The sequence below is a fragment of the Triturus cristatus genome, chromosome 9, assembly GCF_964204655.1.
Source record: "Triturus cristatus chromosome 9, aTriCri1.1, whole genome shotgun sequence".
NCBI lineage: Eukaryota > Metazoa > Chordata > Amphibia > Caudata > Salamandridae > Triturus > Triturus cristatus.
The window spans coordinates 1,222,979,002-1,222,998,983 of NC_140592.1; positions in this window are offsets into that span (position 1 = coordinate 1,222,979,002).

A 19,982-nucleotide genomic window follows, 5' to 3' on the forward strand; every position below is an offset into this window, starting at 1 on the left:
GGTACCATAGGTACCTCTTACAAGGGACTTATAGGTAGGCCAGCGTTGTGCTAATTGTGGTAACAATAGTATAGTTTAGGGAAAAGAACACAGGCCCTGGGAACCTGACTAGCTGGGACCCAGGGCACACCCAGTCAAATTAAATCAGAAATCTGGCAAAAAGTGTGTGGGGGGGTTACTGCAACAGAAACCCACATTTCTACAGATGTCACTCGCTGTGAAGTTAACCAATGGCTGAAGAAGGCTCATCCTTTGCCCCAGCTGTAAGCTTTAGTGAGTGGGAAAATGTGAATGACTCATTAACAGACTAATAGATGAAGAGGGCTGGCAGAAAGCATGTCGTTGGAGTACATTTATTATAATTATTATATGCATCATTTTAGTAAAATAAAAAGTCTTGGCTAACACCAAACCTAAAAATAGCAAGGAAACCCTTGAAATGAAGAGTTGCAGAAAATAGGAGCTGCTGAGCTGACAGATGATGGTGCTAACATAGTTAGACCTTATAATTAATTCAGGAAAAACGCATATTAATAGTGATCAACACACATTTTACATGTAATTTTCATTTGCCTGCTGAGTAAACTTATTCAATTATTAATCAGTGTTTATCACTCAGTGTTCAGTGACTGATACACCGGTTTTACTCTATCAAGGATGCTCAGACAAGCACTTTAACTATATACTGGTGTTTCCTAAATCTCCTATTTGCATATTGTGGATAAACTCTGCACCCAATCACAAAAGAAACTCAGGACCTATGAGTTTGAAGACTCTGTAAAAAACGTACAGGTCCCATTTCACAAAAGAGAAATGTTGAAGCCGAGAGCAAGGTGAAGAGTAAAACTTGCCCCTGCCTCTCATGCTCCTTTATCTTTTTCAGGATACAGGGACCATGTCCCTTTGTCCTGTATTAGCAGCTGCAATATTTTTGTTGAAGTTGCAGCCAGCCAAATAGAGAGCTTTTGGTTGGTAGGTCCAGCTTTGTATTTGCAGACTCAAAATAGACAATGGAAGAAAAAGCAGCTTGACTGATTGCATTTATTTTTTTATTTTTTTATTGGGGTCCACAGATGGTTCGCGAACCTAGGTTAGTGAACATCCCTGAACTAACGGTGTAGATATCTCTATCCTCCAAAGCTTGATTGACAGGTTACTTCCTTGTCTACAGTTCAAAATTCTGATTGGTTGTTAGATGTCGGTAAACATTTGAATCGGTCGAAACCAGGAAGTGTCGCCCGCCATTTTGTCTCTCGCAGTCTGAGGGGGTAAAAATAAAAGGTGGAGAACGTGAAAAGGGGACAGAGTGGACAGTTCCTGACCCCCTAGCCTTGGTTAGGGGATCACAGAAGGACCCCCAAGGGAGAAAAAAACTATTTTTTTATTTTTTATAAATCGCGAGGTGCGCGCACTGCGCGCGCACGGCACGCACGGCACGCACTGCGAACCGTGGGTGCTCGGTGCGCGCACCTCGCGATTTAAAAATAAATAAATAAAAAATAAAATAAAAAAATTAAAAAACCTCGCGATTTAAAAAAAAAAAAAAATTCACGGTGCGTGCACGGTGAAAAACCTGAAAAAAAATAATAAATACATAACTTAGCATTTAAAAAAACGTACAAATTCACTGAAAAAACCATAGGTTTCACACACGTTATAGTTACGAATTAGCATTTAAAAAACCTTGCAAATTCACTTAAAAAACCATAGGTTTCACACATGTTATAGTTAGCTGGACATTTCACTCGTAAAAAAACAATGAAATTCCCCCGTTATAGTTAGTGCAGGCAACTATAACTCACGCGACCGCAATCCTCTGCTGATGACGTCAGATATTACATCACTGATGACATATGTGTCTTTATGAAAAATAAATATTTGTAATATATGTATAGCTAGAGATTAATGGAAGAAGACATGGGTAAATAAGTGCCTAAATACAGTGATGTAATATCTGACGTCATCAGCAGAGGATTGCGGTCGCGTGAGTTATAGTTGCCTGCACTAACTATAACGGGGGAATTTCATTGGTTTTTTACGAGTGAAATGTCCAGCTAACTATAACACGTGTGAAACCTATGGTTTTTTAAGTGAATATATATATATATATATATATATATTCACTTAAAAAACCATAGGTTTCACACACGTTATAGTTAGGAATTAGCATTTAAAAAACCTTGCAAATTCACTTTAAAAAACCATAGGTTTCACACATGTTATAGTTAGCTGGACATTTCCCACCTATTACCCATCCAGTACCTATACAGTCATTTAATTACTGAGCCAATAGTTTTGCACTAATATAATCACACCAGCAGTATACTTAATTTCATCTAATCTCCCAAGTTTTAACAATGGAACATGCAGTCACCCAGACACTAGTCATGCACTCATCTAATTAGGTAGGCACTACTGATACACTTATTCAATTCTGCGGGCACTACCCATGTAGTTATGTAAGCATCCAGGCTCTACCTGTTCACTCAACCAAAAAGACATGGGCTGCATCCAATTGCTGAAACACTATTCATCCACTCATCCAATACGCTAGGTGCTATGCATGGGCTTAAACAATGATGCATGCACTATCCATGCACTGCATAAATCACTTATATATTATGTATGCACTCTTGAAATCATCCAGGCACTAGAGTTGCATTCATTTAATCATCCTACCTGTATCTCTGCATGTATTGAATTATTGAAGCATTCAGGCTCTAATCATGCACTCATCCACACCCCCAGATACTAGTGGTATACTCATGCAAACACGCAGGCTGTAAATATGCAGATATGGGATGACCCATGGAGTTATTATTTTTTTGGGGGGGTCAGGATAATATCAGATTTATCACTCAATATAGTAAATCCAATTAGTCTAAGGGATCGCTAAATATCACATCTTTATATGATCCTAAGACAGTCAGCATGCAATGATCAGATAATGTATCAACAAAAACAATATTAACGCCACTATATCAATCAAGAGGAAGGCAAGATACACTCAATAGAGGACATATCCTGAAACTATAACAGGCAATACCTTCCCTGGCAAAATAACCTCAACAGATATAGAATTATGACCCACGGAGTTATGACGTAGCCAAGGAATCATCTAGGCACTACTTGTATCCTCAGGGAACACCTAGGCACTACCTATGCACTCATTCAATCTTCCAGAGAGTATTGATGTATTTAACCGTAAATCCATGTATTTACAAGTTTTACTGAGGAATATGGGTGATAGGTTTACTACAATAGTACTCTCTACATAATTACATGAGTAGAGCCTGAGTGTTTCATTAGTGCAGTGGTCCCCAAACTTTTTCGACCCACGGCTCCCTTGACCCATTGACCATTGCCCGTGGCTCCCCACTGTTACTTTTTTTGAAGGGTGGGGTGGATGTAAGCCTGGCCTCGTGAGTACTTGCAATTTTCTCGGAGGGTATTTCGTATTACTAAGGCGGCACCTCTAATAAAATATTCCTAGTTACACTTTTTTGCCCATACCTTTTTTAGAGTACCCTCTCAAAGGTTTTTATCCCACTTACAGTGCTAAATAGCACCCCTATGCATGTAGGCCCCATTGCCAAGGTGTTTGTACTCTGGAAGAATATTTACATGCACTTCCATTTCTACCCATGTCATATATGCCAACACACCGGTCTCAGCAGGTTGACTCACGATTTTTTAAACACATACAGCTTTATTTTTGCTGTCTCCTCCCTAAAATTGCCTCCAAATCAATGCAAGTAAAATTGATTCCTCTGGGGTTTTTTAAACGTTCCTTTTTCTTGCTTCCAAATGTTGGCATTATGCTATATATGGTGTTTTACCTCCCTGTGCTCAAGAAGAGAGCAGGCCTGTCTGGAAAAGTGTGTGTACTGAAAGAAATGTGTACTGGCAGTACCTATTATTCAAGTACAAATGTCAATACTTAATAATACTTAGTATGTTTAATAGAAAGGACAAATGTACTTTTCTGATAACTTGCATTGGTGTAAAATGCCTTTGGGAAAAAAAAACTTTTAACAAGTGTAACAAAATAAATCAGGCATCTTCCACTTACTTTAGGAGTGTTGGATCTTGGGGATCCAGTGAAATATGGAGGGCATCTCCCTCAACATGCTTGCAATTAAGCACTATGTTTACAGCTTTAGGCATGACACTTACAAATCATGCGTTTAAGTCTAACTAGTTTAACTGAAGCCAACAGACCCTTCAACATTAAATACATTAAAGTGTTTGGTGCACGGCTCTCCTGGCTAGATTTCACGACTCCCCAGGGATAGTTTGGGAACCACCGCATTAGTGCATGCATATGCCTCAGTATTTCAATTTGTGCATGGTTTGTAAGTGGATGTTTAGATGGCTGCATTGGTTCGGCGCAAATGTTTTAATGATTGCATAGTTACAGCCTTGTAAATTTTGTGTTACATTTTTTAAAAAGTGTAGAAGGAGAGATGCAGTAAAACAGAAAGAACGAGTTGTGAGAGTAGTTGATACGGCCTTTGCTTTAAAGAGGAAGCTTTTCATTTTGATTCTAAATAGAATGAAGACTCTTGACAAAATAGAGTTTTGCATGAGGAGACAAAACCAGACAAAAAGATTAGTGAATAGAAGCAACTGTTGTACAGTTTTTAGTGGAAAATTGATACATGCTTCTAGTACAGAGACTGTCTTTAATGAAGAAAGCTAGCTCCAGGTTAAAAATGTAGTTCATGCTATTGATTAAAGAGGACAATGTTATCAAATTAAGAATGGTAGTCCTATAGCAAAAGAGGTGATGGGATCTAGAAATGTAGAAGAAGTTATTGCAGAAGAGGTACAATGAAGGCATAGGCTACTGTATACAAATGGAATTGTAGTACTGATTTATGTTTAGGAGAAATAAGTAGAGCACTTTTGCATAGTTGTGTGGCAGACGTAGAAAAGGTTTCTGGTGATGTGCAGTTTTGTTTCTTTGGGCCTGAGTAGAAATCTATGGAAAATGAAAAGTTGTTAAGAGGAGGAGTTGCAGAACAAGATACATATATAAAATGTAATAGAGTGTTCTGTAAAAAGCACATTATGTTTGTATATGTTATTGATGCACTTATTAGAAGATTTAAACACAGACTGTTGACACATTTAAAAAGTGAAAAAAGTAAATGATGATAACTGGCAAAAGTTAGCTATTTATTTATTTGTAGAGGGGTTTGACTTGTGTATATGGCAAGTTATATGTACGTAGTGTTGCAATAAATTGGAAGATAATAACATGAACAACAGATAAATTTTAGATGCCCATTTTGTAAGATAATAAAATGCCTGCTAATGTAGAAAAACTATGAATGTCAAAAATACAAAAAACACATCAAATCTTAAAGTCGAGATTGGACTTTTGAATGGACTCTCTGCTTCAGTGTTGCGCTGCTATTTAAGTCGAGGGTCCTTCAGCTTTGCATTGCCTTCTTGCTGCTCATTTGAACTCTTCTTATGACATATGTCAAAAAAAGATAAAGGGGGGGGAAGCACCATGTATGATTTTTGGAAGCATTTTGAATACCTGTAACACACTGCTCACCAGCACTTATAACAACACTACAGTACATGCAGTTCGTGGCCATTCTTGACAACTCTGGCGCCATATCTGTTGCAGTAGTTTGCACCTCAGAAGGGAGTTTCTGACCAGGAATTGTTGCTGCTGTCACTGAAGTAGATGATCCTCCAGCTTCACTCTTTAGATGATATAACATGGACGTTGTCACACATAGATCATTTTTGTTCATCCCTCTAGAAAGTGTCTTGTCAGACATTGTGCATTGCACTAGTTTTGCAGCAGTTCATGATTCCCTATAAGTTTGGGTAACGATGGATAATTTTAGGTTTGTTAGGAAGTTATGTTGGGTATAGATGTTAATGTTGAAAGTTATTTCTTGAGACTGTTACTTTTCTTAAATATGTTGTTAAAATAAAGATAAACCAATATGTTACTACACAGCTAGACTCAAACTTTGTGTGAAATATGTTTATATATGTGTTTTACACTTTTTCATTTATATTCGTGACTACTAATGTCATTGCAACCTCATGCGAGTTATACACAGTCAGTTTACTATGAGGTGTTCTGAGGCCACACACCCTTTCTGCACCACTCTGCAAACACGTCTCCTGATACACTACTGGTTGGGGAATAAAGTTGTCTTGGATACTAAAGGATCTTGGGGACCAAGAGGCCCTCCTGGTACTTTCTATAAGTCCTACTCAGTGGGATTTCTAAGAGCTGGTCAGAGGCCCTGTCCCCTTTCCACAGCATTCTACAAAGACCATTGTTACTTAAAAAACAAAGGAAATTCACTGAAAAATCTAAGGTTACAGGTAAGTTATAATAAGGAATTAGCATTTAAAAAACCTTAAAATTAACTAAAAAAACAAAGGTTACAAGGCTATTATAGTTAGGAAATAGAATTTTAAAAAACCTTAGATATTCACTGAAAAAAACAAAGGGTACAGGGACGTTATAGTTAGGATGACATTTCACCTGTACAAAACCAGACATATTCAGCAGGTATAGTTAGCTGAGCTAACTATAACTCACACCCCACAATGCACTGCTTATGACCTCACATATTACATCGCTCATGACATGGTCAGTGACATCACTCATGACATCGTGTTGGGGTAAATCCCGAATGTGCGCACCAACAGGAATGCTCTGATTGGCAGGACACAACCAGAACATAAAGTTGCAGCGGTTTTGCAGTGATCGCGGTTAAATTGCAACGAGTTCGAGGTAAATTGCGAAAGCTTGTGCCAGAGGGGATGCTCTGATTAGCTGGACGTAACCCAAACAGAAAGTTGCGGTCAACATTTTATCTATTGGGAATGGATCCCGGGGCTATAAATTTCTGTCGTAGCTAACATATGGGTCAAGGGTGGAGGTAATTTGACCCCATATTTGAGAAATGGGGGTATTATAGTCACAAGATATATGTACAAAATTGTTTTTTTCAATCACGCGCGATATTCGTGATGACATGTCTGCCAGCGCGGCCCCCCATGTACTGTCGCAGGGACATCGCGAATATCGCGGCGACATTGCGAATATTGGTGGAAATATAAAACACAAAGTATCTATATACACACCCTGGCTGGTCACAGTCACAGACTCATGTACACACTTACAAACTCACTCAGACACTTATACACCCATTCACATACACACTCACACACTTATACATTCAGTCACATACCCACTCAGATAATCCTGCACCCATGCATATACTCATTCTAGTACTCATGCACCTCACTTACAGACTCACTCAGAGAGTGATGCACTCATGTACAGACCTACACAGTGACTCACACACCTACTTAGAGACCCACTCATAGACTTATATGCACGGTCTCATATCCACTTAGAGACTCTTACACCCACTCACAGACCCACCTGGGCACTAATGCATCCACTCACAGAATCACTCAGATACACATACATCCACTTAAAATGGAAGTCACGAACCCATGTACAGACCCAGTCAGAGATTTACGCACCCACTTACAGACCCACTCACGTATATACTCATAGACCCACAGAGACACACACACACCCACTGTGGACCCAGTGAGACACTCATATGCCCACTCATAGATCCACTCAGATACTCATACACCCACTGACACACCCATACAGTCACTCACACACTCAGTCACAGATCCTGTCAGAGAGTTAGGTACTCAGTCACTCACTCATACAATCAGAGACTCACACATCCACTAACAGATTCACTCAGATATGCATGCATCCACTCATAGACCCACCCAGACATTTTCCCTCCCAGTCACAGACCCACTCAGACACTCATGCATGCATGCACCCATTGACTTACTCACTCAGAGACATATCCTCTCACTTACAGACCCATTGAGACACTCATACACCCACTCACAGATCCTCATAAAACACTCAATAAATAAGATGACTAATGTACTTTTTTAATTAATAGATGACAAATACAACAATAAGTGGTGCACCATGCATATGTAATGTTCAACATCTAATTAAAGAAAAAAATACAAGGACCTTATAGTTATCAAATAGAATTTAAAAAACCCTTAGAAATTCACTGAAATAACCAAAGGTTACTGGGACGTTATAGTTAGGAAATAGATTTTAAAAAACCATAGAAATTCACTGAAAAACCAAAGGTTACAGGGATGTTAAAGTTAGGAAATGGAATTTAAAAAAACCTTTAATATTCACTGAAAAAAACAAAGGTTACAGGGATGTTATATAAACAACCGCAATGGACCGCACTCCGCTAGCTCCTCTTCCGGGTCGCCCCAAGGGAAGCTGGTACATGAAGTTCTTGAGTGGTTCACCCCAGTGGGTGCAAGTAAGTACTTGTTGAACTGATGATCTCTGATGGAGTTCTTGAGTGGTTCACCCTAGTGGGTGCAAGTAAGTACTTGTTGAACTGATGATCTCTAGACCCGATACATGTCCCGGGTTTTAAAATATCGCCCGAGACATGGCTCGGGTTTCGGGATAACTTCCCTCCTCAGTAGAGAAAATAGTTAGGGGTGGAAGAGAGGGCCGCCAAGCAACCGTCAAGGGCCTCAGTGCCCGCACAGGCACGCAGGTGCGTCGTCCAGGAGCTCGTCAGCCCAAAGCTCGAGGGAGCCATTTTTATAAACAACCGCAATGGACCGCACTCCGCTAGCTCCTCTTCCGGGTCGCCCCAAGGGAAGCTGGTACATGAAGTTCTTGAGTGGTTCACCCCAGTGGGTGCAAGTAAGTACTTGTTGAACTGATGATCTCTGATGGAGTTCTTGAGTGGTTCACCCTAGTGGGTGCAAGTAAGTACTTGTTGAACTGATGATCTCTAGACCCGATACATGTCCCGGGTTTTAAAATATCGCCCGAGACATGGCTCGGGTTTCGGGATAACTTCCCTCCTCAGTAGAGAAAATAGTTAGGGGTGGAAGAGAGGGCCGCCAAGCAACCGTCCCTTGAGCCGGTGGAGTCGACAGACTCATGGTTACGCACCTGCGCGCTACGAGAGGTACTAGACCTGATAACGATTTTAGCAGCTTACACAGCAACCCCACACATTTTCCTACTCCCTGCTGACGAGAGGCAACTACCTCGAAACACGTGTCCAGGGATGGCACACGCCACGCATACTTGCATTCACACTCGAGCATAGGTGTATCCGCCGACGCTGACCTTCAGGGACCATTTTCATTGGGGGAACACGCCTGGTAGGTGTAGCAGTGTGCGACCAATCTGGTTTAACTTTATATTCAGGCTCCCTTGAGCCGGTGGAGTCGACGGACTCATGGTTACGCACCTGCGCGCTACGAGAGGTACTAGACCTGATAACGATTTTAGCAGCTTACACAGCAACCCCACACATTTTCCTACTCCCTGCTGACGAGAGGCAACTACCTCGAAACACGTGTCCAGGGATGGCACACGCCACGCATACTTGCATTCACACTCGAGCATAGGTGTATCCGCCGACGCTGACCTTCAGGGACCATTTTCATTGGGGGAACACGCCTGGTAGGTGTAGCAGTGTGCGACCAATCTGGTTTAACTTTATATTCAGGCTCCCTTGAGCCGGTGGAGTCGACGGACTCATGGTTACGCACCTGCGCGCTACGAGAGGTACTAGACCTGATAACGATTTTAGCAGCTTACACAGCAACCCCACACATTTTCCTACTCCATGCTGACGAGAGGCAACTACCTCGAAACACGTGTCCAGGGATGGCACACGCCACGCATACTTGCATTCACACTCGAGCATAGGTGTATCCGCCGACGCTGACCTTCAGGGACCATTTTCATTGGGGGAACACGCCTGGTAGGTGTAGCAGTGTGCGACCAATCTGGTTTAACTTTATATTCAGGCTCCCTTGAGCCGGTGGAGTCGACGGACTCATGGTTACGCACCTGCGCGCTACGAGAGGTACTAGACCTGATAACGATTTTAGCAGCTTACACAGCAACCCCACACATTTTCCTACTCCCTGCTGACGAGAGGCAACTACCTCGAAACACGTGTCCAGGGATGGCACACGCCACGCATACTTGCATTCACACTCGAGCATAGGTGTATCCGCCGGCGCTGACCTTCAGGGACCATTTTCATTGGGGGAACACGCCTGGTAGGTGTAGCAGTGTGCGACCAATCTGGTTTAACTTTATATTCAGGCTCCCTTGAGCCGGTGGAGTCGACGGACTCATGGTTACGCACCTGCGCGCTACGAGAGGTACTAGACCTGATAACGATTTTAGCAGCTTACACAGCAACCCCACACATTTTCCTACTCCCTGCTGACGAGAGGCAACTACCTCGAAACACGTGTCCAGGGATGGCACACGCCACGCATACTTGCATTCACACTCGAGCATAGGTGTATCCGCCGACGCTGACCTTCAGGGACCATTTTCATTGGGGGAACACGCCTGGTAGGTGTAGCAGTGTGCGACCAATCTGGTTTAACTTTATATTCAGGCTCCCTTGAGCCGGTGGAGTCGACGGACTCATGGTTACGCACCTGCGCGCTACGAGAGGTACTAGACCTGATAACGATTTTAGCAGCTTACACAGCAACCCCACACATTTTCCTACTCCCTGCTGACGAGAGGCAACTACCTCGAAACACGTGTCCAGGGATGGCACACGCCACGCATACTTGCATTCACACTCGAGCATAGGTGTATCAGCCGACGCTGACCTTCAGGGACCATTTTCATTGGGGGAACACGCCTGGTAGGTGTAGCAGTGTGCGACCAATCTGGTTTAACTTTATATTCAGGCTCCCTTGAGCCGGTGGAGTCGACGGACTCATGGTTACGCACCTGCGCGCTACGAGAGGTACTAGACCTGATAACGATTTTAGCAGCTTACACAGCAACCCCACACATTTTCCTACTCCCTGCTGACGAGAGGCAACTACCTCGAAACACGTGTCCAGGGATGGCACACGCCACGCATACTTGCATTCACACTCGAGCATAGGTGTATCCGCCGACGCTGACCTTCAGGGACCATTTTCATTGGGGGAACACGCCTGGTAGGTGTAGCAGTGTGCGACCAATCTGGTTTAACTTTATATTCAGGCTCCCTTGAGCCGGTGGAGTCGACGGACTCATGGTTACGCACCTGCGCGCTACGAGAGGTACTAGACCTGATAACGATTTTAGCAGCTTACACAGCAACCCCACACATTTTCCTACACCCTGCTGACGAGAGGCAACTACCTCGAAACACGTGTCCAGGGATGGCACACGCCACGCATACTTGCATTCACACTCGAGCATAGGTGTATCCGCCGACGCTGACCTTCAGGGACCATTTTCATTGGGGGAACACGCCTGGTAGGTGTAGCAGTGTGCGACCAATCTGGTTTAACTTTATATTCAGGCTCCCTTGAGCCGGTGGAGTCGACGGACTCATGGTTACGCACCTGCGCGCTACGAGAGGTACTAGACCTGATAACGATTTTAGCAGCTTACACAGCAACCCCACACATTTTCCTACTCCCTGCTGACGAGAGGCAACTACCTCGAAACACGTGTCCAGGGATGGCACACGCCACGCATACTTGCATTCACACTCGAGCATAGGTGTATCCGCCGACGCTGACCTTCAGGGACCATTTTCATTGGGGGAACACGCCTGGTAGGTGTAGCAGTGTGCGACCAATCTGGTTTAACTTTATATTCAGGCTCCCTTGAGCCGGTGGAGTCGACGGACTCATGGTTACGCACCTGCGCGCTACGAGAGGTACTAGACCTGATAACGATTTTAGCAGCTTACACAGCAACCCCACACATTTTCCTACTCCCTGCTGACGAGAGGCAACTACCTCGAAACACGTGTCCAGGGATGGCACACGCCACGCATACTTGCATTCACACTCGAGCATAGGTGTATCCGCCGACGCTGACCTTCAGGGACCATTTTCATTGGGGGAACACGCCTGGTAGGTGTAGCAGTGTGCGACCAATCTGGTTTAACTTTATATTCAGGCTCCCTTGAGCCGGTGGAGTCGACGGACTCATGGTTACGCACCTGCGCGCTACGAGAGGTACTAGACCTGATAACGATTTTAGCAGCTTACACAGCAACCCCACACATTTTCCTACTCCCTGCTGACGAGAGGCAACTACCTCGAAACACGTGTCCAGGGATGGCACACGCCACGCATACTTGCATTCACACTCGAGCATAGGTGTATCCGCCGACGCTGACCTTCAGGGACCATTTTCATTGGGGGAACACGCCTGGTAGGTGTAGCAGTGTGCGACCAATCTGGTTTAACTTTATATTCAGGCTCCCTTGAGCCGGTGGAGTCGACGGACTCATGGTTACGCACCTGCGCGCTACGAGAGGTACTAGACCTGATAACGATTTTAGCAGCTTACACAGCAACCCCACACATTTTCCTACTCCCTGCTGACGAGAGGCAACTACCTCGAAACACGTGTCCAGGGATGGCACACGCCACGCATACTTGCATTCACACTCGAGCATAGGTGTATCCGCCGACGCTGACCTTCAGGGACCATTTTCATTGGGGGAACACGCCTGGTAGGTGTAGCAGTGTGCGACCAATCTGGTTTAACTTTATATTCAGGCTCCCTTGAGCCGGTGGAGTCGACGGACTCATGGTTACGCACCTGCGCGCTACGAGAGGTACTAGACCTGATAACGATTTTAGCAGCTTACACAGCAACCCCACACATTTTCCTACTCCCTGCTGACGAGAGGCAACTACCTCGAAACACGTGTCCAGGGATGGCACACGCCACGCATACTTGCATTCACACTCGAGCATAGGTGTATCCGCCGACGCTGACCTTCAGGGACCATTTTCATTGGGGGAACACGCCTGGTAGGTGTAGCAGTGTGCGACCAATCTGGTTTAACTTTATATTCAGGCTCCCTTGAGCCGGTGGAGTCGACGGACTCATGGTTACGCACCTGCGCGCTACGAGAGGTACTAGACCTGATAACGATTTTAGCAGCTTACACAGCAACCCCACACATTTTCCTACTCCCTGCTGACGAGAGGCAACTACCTCGAAACACGTGTCCAGGGATGGCACACGCCACGCATACTTGCATTCACACTCGAGCATAGGTGTATCCGCCGACGCTGACCTTCAGGGACCATTTTCATTGGGGGAACACGCCTGGTAGGTGTAGCAGTGTGCGACCAATCTGGTTTAACTTTATATTCAGGCTCCCTTGAGCCGGTGGAGTCGACGGACTCTTGGTTACGCACCTGCGCGCTACGAGAGGTACTAGACCTGATAACGATTTTAGCAGCTTACACAGCAACCCCACACATTTTCCTACTCCCTGCTGACGAGAGGCAACTACCTCGAAACACGTGTCCAGGGATGGCACACGCCACGCATACTTGCATTCACACTCGAGCATAGGTGTATCCGCCGACGCTGACCTTCAGGGACCATTTTCATTGGGGGAACACGCCTGGTAGGTGTAGCAGTGTGCGACCAATCTGGTTTAACTTTATATTCAGGCTCCCTTGAGCCGGTGGAGTCGACGGACTCATGGTTACGCACCTGCGAGCTACGAGAGGTACTAGACCTGATAACGATTTTAGCAGCTTACACAGCAACCCCACACATTTTCCTACTCCCTGCTGACGAGAGGCAACTACCTCGAAACACGTGTCCAGGGATGGCACACGCCACGCATACTTGCATTCACACTCGAGCATAGGTGTATCCGCCGACGCTGACCTTCAGGGACCATTTTCATTGGGGGAACACGCCTGGTAGGTGTAGCAGTGTGCGACCAATCTGGTTTAACTTTATATTCAGGCTCCCTTGAGCCGGTGGAGTCGACGGACTCATGGTTACGCACCTGCGCGCTACGAGAGGTACTAGACCTGATAACGATTTTAGCAGCTTACACAGCAACCCCACACATTTTCCTACTCCCTGCTGACGAGAGGCAACTACCTCGAAACACGTGTCCAGGGATGGCACACGCCACGCATACTTGCATTCACACTCGAGCATAGGTGTATCCGCCGACGCTGACCTTCAGGGACCATTTTCATTGGGGGAACACGCCTGGTAGGTGTAGCAGTGTGCGACCAATCTGGTTTAACTTTATATTCAGGCTCCCTTGAGCCGGTGGAGTCGACGGACTCATGGTTACGCACCTGCGCGCTACGAGAGGTACTAGACCTGATAACGATTTTAGCAGCTTACACAGCAACCCCACACATTTTCCTACTCCCTGCTGACGAGAGGCAACTACCTCGAAACACGTGTCCAGGGATGGCACACGCCACGCATACTTGCATTCACACTCGAGCATAGGTGTATCCGCCGACGCTGACCTTCAGGGACCATTTTCATTGGGGGAACACGCCTGGTAGGTGTAGCAGTGTGCGACCAATCTGGTTTAACTTTATATTCAGGCTCCCTTGAGCCGGTGGAGTCGACGGACTCATGGTTACGCACCTGCGCGCTACGAGAGGTACTAGACCTGATAACGATTTTAGCAGCTTACACAGCAACCCCACACATTTTCCTACTCCCTGCTGACGAGAGGCAACTACCTCGAAACACGTGTCCAGGGATGGCACACGCCACGCATACTTGCATTCACACTCGAGCATAGGTGTATCCGCCGACGCTGACCTTCAGGGACCATTTTCATTGGGGGAACACGCCTGGTAGGTGTAGCAGTGTGCGACCAATCTGGTTTAACGTTACAGGGATGTTATAGTTAGGCTGACATTTCACTCATACAAAACCTGAGAAATACAGCAGTTATAGTTAACTGCACTGATTATATTTCGCACCCCCCCCCCCACAATGCACTGCTTATGACCTCCCATATTACATCACTTATGACATGGTCAGAAACATCAGTGATGACATCTGAAATGACATCACTGATTGATTACATCATCCAGAGAAACACAGACACTCCAACTCACACACCCATAATCCATGTCATACACCCACTGCCACACAATTATTAGAAAACTCATTCACAAAACCCATACAAGCACACACATATCATCACTCATCCATACAGCCAGTAACACATCAATTCATCCAAAGAGCCACTAATGGAATCACTAACTCACATATGCAGCCACTCATGCACCTATTCACAGACCAATACAGCCAGTGACGGATCCAGTCATTGAGACATAGACATACTTACACATCCATTCATATACCCATACAGCTACAGACACAGTAAATAAGTTAATCATACACCTACTCGCACATCTACTCACTCACCCATACAGACCCTCACAAAGCCACTAACTCACCAATACAATTACTCACACAGTCACCCGTTTACTTATACATATACTAATACATATACTCACTCACCTATACAATGTCTGAGAACCACATACGTTCCCATGCAACCTCTCTCACACTCACCCATACAAAAACTCAAACACCCATTCGCTCACAAATACAGTCACTGATACACCCACTCACTCACCCATCCAGCCACTTACAGATCCATTGATGCACTGAGACATCCACTCATGCACCCTGTCACTTGTCCATACAGACACATATGGATCTGCTCACATACCCTTTCAGCTACTCATGCACCCTTTGATTCCCCATTTACAACCAATGATACACCAACTCAGTCAACTATATAGATACTCACACAGCCATTCACTTACTCATACATTCACTGAAACACCTACTCTCTTGCCTATTCAAAAACTCACTCACCCACTAGTCACTCTTCTATACACCACTTACACACCCACTTGCTTACCCATACAGGCACTAGTGAGTTACCTTAGTATATATGTTTAACACTCAGTAACTTTTAGAAAACACTCACAATCACTGGATGATGTCATCTTTGATGTAATTTCTGATGTCATCAGTGATGTCATTTTAGATGTCATCAGTAATGTCATCACTGATGTCACTGGCCATGTCATGAGTGATGTAGTATGTGAGGCCATAAGCAGTGCATTGCGGGGCACGAGTTATAGTTAGCTCAGCTAGCTATAACTGTGGAATTTCTCTGGTTTTGCATGAGTGAAATGTCAGCCTAACTATAACATCCCTGCAACCTTCGTTTTTTTTAAGTGAAATTGTAAGGTTTTTTAAAATCCTTTTTCCTCACTATAATGTCCCTGAAACCTATGATTTTTTTTCAATGACTATATTTTTTTCAGTAAATATTTATATATATATATATATATAGATATAGATATAGATATATACATACTGAAAAAACCAAAGGTTACAGGAACGTTATAGTTAGGTTCAGATTTTACACACACAAAAACCTAGACATTCAGCAATTATAGTTATCTCAAGTAACTATAACACATGCCCTAAGGTAACTATAACTACAACCCCCTGCCATACACAGTTTTCTTATCAATAGTATCACTGCAAATGTTGCAGTTTTATTATCAATGATGCCATAGAATTAGTCATGACTGATGTAATGTGGGGTAATTGGCACTGCCTGGCGAGGGTGCGAGTTATAATTACCTTAGGGCATGAGTTCTAATTACTTGGGATAACTATAACTGCTGAATTTCTATGGTTTTATGTCTGTAAAATCTACAACTAACTATAACATCCCTATAACCTTTGTTTTTTCTGTGAATTTCTATTGTTTTTAATGCTATTTCCTATATATACCTTCCCTGTAACCTCAGTTTCTTTGGTAAATTTCACTATTTATTTTAATATAAATTGTACAATGATTAGACCAATAACTTCAGTTTGCTAATATACATTTCCACAAGTTTATAAATACATTTTATTTACACATTCATTCTTATTATATATTTTGAAACTAGAATTAAAAAAATTAAGTTAAGGTAACTTATGTAGTCTTTTTTTTATAAAAGCAATGCGCCACGTTTTTCTTTTTTCTTCATTTTATGGATCCTTGGATCTGTTGTGAATCCTCAGACTGATAAGAGGTCTGCCAGTAATATTGCACACATTCAATGCTAAAGCAAGAATACATTTAATATAAACATGTGATATTCTAATATCTATAAGTGTATCACTGCCTGGGTGTGGGTGTGTGAGTGGCTGTGTGACTAACTGTGTGGGTATGTTAGTGGCTATATGGGTGTGGGAGTGGCTGTGTGGGAGTGGCTGTGTGAGTGGTTTGTGGGTCTTTGAGTGGCTGTATGAGTGTGTGATTGTGTGAGTGGTTGTTTAGGTTAGTGAGTGGGTGTGTGAGTGGTTTTGAGGGTGTGTGAGCAGCAGTATAGGTGTGTGTGTGTGGGTGTGTAAATGGTCCTGTGAGTGTGTGAGTGGCTGTGTGGGTCTGTGAGCATTTTGTGTGTCTGTGAAGGGGTGTGTGAGTGGTTGTATGGTGTGTGAGTGAGTGTGTGGGTTTGAGTGGGTGCATGTGTTTTTTTTATTTTTTATTGGGGTCTGGATCCACAGATCCACTCAAGTACTCCCAAAATCATGAGGATCGGGCAGATCCACTGATCCTTACGGGCTAAAAAAACAGTTTGGGACAATTTCTTGTCCATGAGTGGTTCCTCACAGACCCCGCCATCAGTCCCATGGGGTCAGGGTGCCTCTATCCTGACCCCTTCTATCACTTTAACATTTGATGTTCCTCCCTAGGAACCTTGTCCCAAGGCACAAAATGGCAGTCGCAACTTTCCTCTAGGGTTTTGACCAGCCAATCACCGCATTGCTGTTGGTACATGGTTCCGCGAATCCGCCCAGATCCACGGTGGCTCCATGTCTCTAGATAGATAAATACATCTTTTTACTGTAATACCTCTAAAACTACTGACAGATTTACACCAAATTACAAAAAGCACCCTTTCTAGACTTAGCTTTCTACCAGATTTTGTGTGATTCCATTCACCGGTTCGGGCTGTAGTCATGTCTAAAACCCTATGGGGTATTGCATGGGGGAAACATGTTTAAGGATCCCCCTTTTTCTCGGCCCCCGCTTGACAGATCACCACGAAACTTTCCAGAAAGCAGCTGAATTGACCGGCAAATACGTTTCTTAAATTTTGTGAAGGTTCTTCAAACAGCACCAAAGTTATTAACAAAACAAAAAATGCTTTGCCTATGAAAACTAGGTCCTAACTACAACTACCTAAGATGTATGTATGTATATATATATTATTTATTTTTAGAGAGAGCGCGCGAACAAGAGAGAGGTGCACAATGTAATATATTATTACTGCATTCAACATCGTGTGTTGGAAATTTGCCCTTTCTACAGGGTCACCCCCGTTTTAATGAGCTTATTTGATGAACTCTATTTTACCAGCTCTAGAACTCTGTGCTCTATACCCCTGCTAACCAGTGGTAAAGTGCTCGTGCTCCTCCTTTCAACATGATGAAATTGATATACTCCAGATTGACATATTTAATTTACTTATAAGTCTCTAGTATGTGGTACCAAGGTGTACCCAAGGCCTGCAAGTTAAATGTCGTAGGTGGCCTGCAGCACATATTGTGCGATCCACTACGATGTCAATGTTATGTTATGTTATGTTAGGTATTCTTATATAGAGCGCAGCTGCCTCAGCGAAGAGGCGTCCCGGCGCTGGTAGCAGTGTCAGTAGAAAGCTAGGGACTAAACCAAGGGGAACAGGTAGGTTTTGGTGACCTTATGAATGGATAGCAAGCAATCTAGGCGACGAATCTGAATAGGGAGGGAATTCCACAGTTGAGCGGCTAGAGACCGGAAAGACCGGCCCCCAGCTCTGAGGCGCTTCACCCAAGGGACCGTAGCCAAATATTGCTCAGCAGGGTGGGTACATAGGGAACCAGCAGATTAGACTGAATCTCAGGGGATGAACGCTTTAGTCCAAGAGGCTTTTATTGCATCTGCCTGCTATTCAGTGGCACCTGGACTGAACTCTACCGGACACTTGGTGCCTCCCCCTAAGGGGCTTTAGAAGTGTACTCCTGTGGTAGATCAGGACTTAACAAACTAAAGCCAGAATGTAAAATCTTTTGCCTGGGACTAACCTGGTTGGTGTATCTGACCTGTGCCTTATAGTAAGGATTAATATATCATTTTGTTTGGTTTAAATGCTGGAGGATTCATTTTGATTGTTAATATGTTGCTCACTCACAATGCAATTAGAGTGTGACTACAGAGAAGACGCCCCCCATTCTCTACCATGAAGCCTGACTCTATCCCACATTTCGTAAGTGGCCATGTTTTACGAGTATTTTTGTGTTTACCTCCTGCATGTGAATACACTCTGCTTGTTCTCACAGTAAAATCCGCACACAAGATTCCCTCACTTCCCTTTAGAGACTTGCAGAGCTCCCTATTGGATGAGTATGACGAATGATTCTTTTTTGGAACGGGTAACATACATTCTCACTGATATATTTGTGAGTATGCATGGTTGAGAGAATATGAAGGTACAGCTGTTTTGAAATTAGTCACATTTTTCAATAAAATACATATCACGTTTTGTTCCTACAGGATTCTTTAATGAAAAAGAATGTATAAGTATAAGAGCCTTTGACTCACACTTTTTTTGCACGGAATGCATGCATGAAATGCGTACGGAGTTCTCTAGCCCTAAAGAAGACAAGTGACCAGTTGTGGCACTTAGTTAGGTTGAAACATGTTAGCATCTTTAAGTGTTCGGGTGAAACGTTATTCTCTACCCTTATGCTACATCTTTGGATTTTATTTTGTACCAAGGTACTCCACAAATGAACAAAAGCTTATTTGGGTATATCCTAAGTTGTTTTTTACCCTTGATTTGGGCCTCTGAAGTTGTCCTGTGCAATTAATATCTAAAAACTCCCAATTTTTGGTTGAGTCCACTGGAGTGGTACCATTTTACTCCGGTATGGGGGTGGCCCATGATGAAGCATGCCATAAGTTATGGGTGATGCAACCTCTCACATATCTCTATATGAGCCTGTAGGAGAGGACAGTTTCCACGCCTCAGGATAGTTTTTA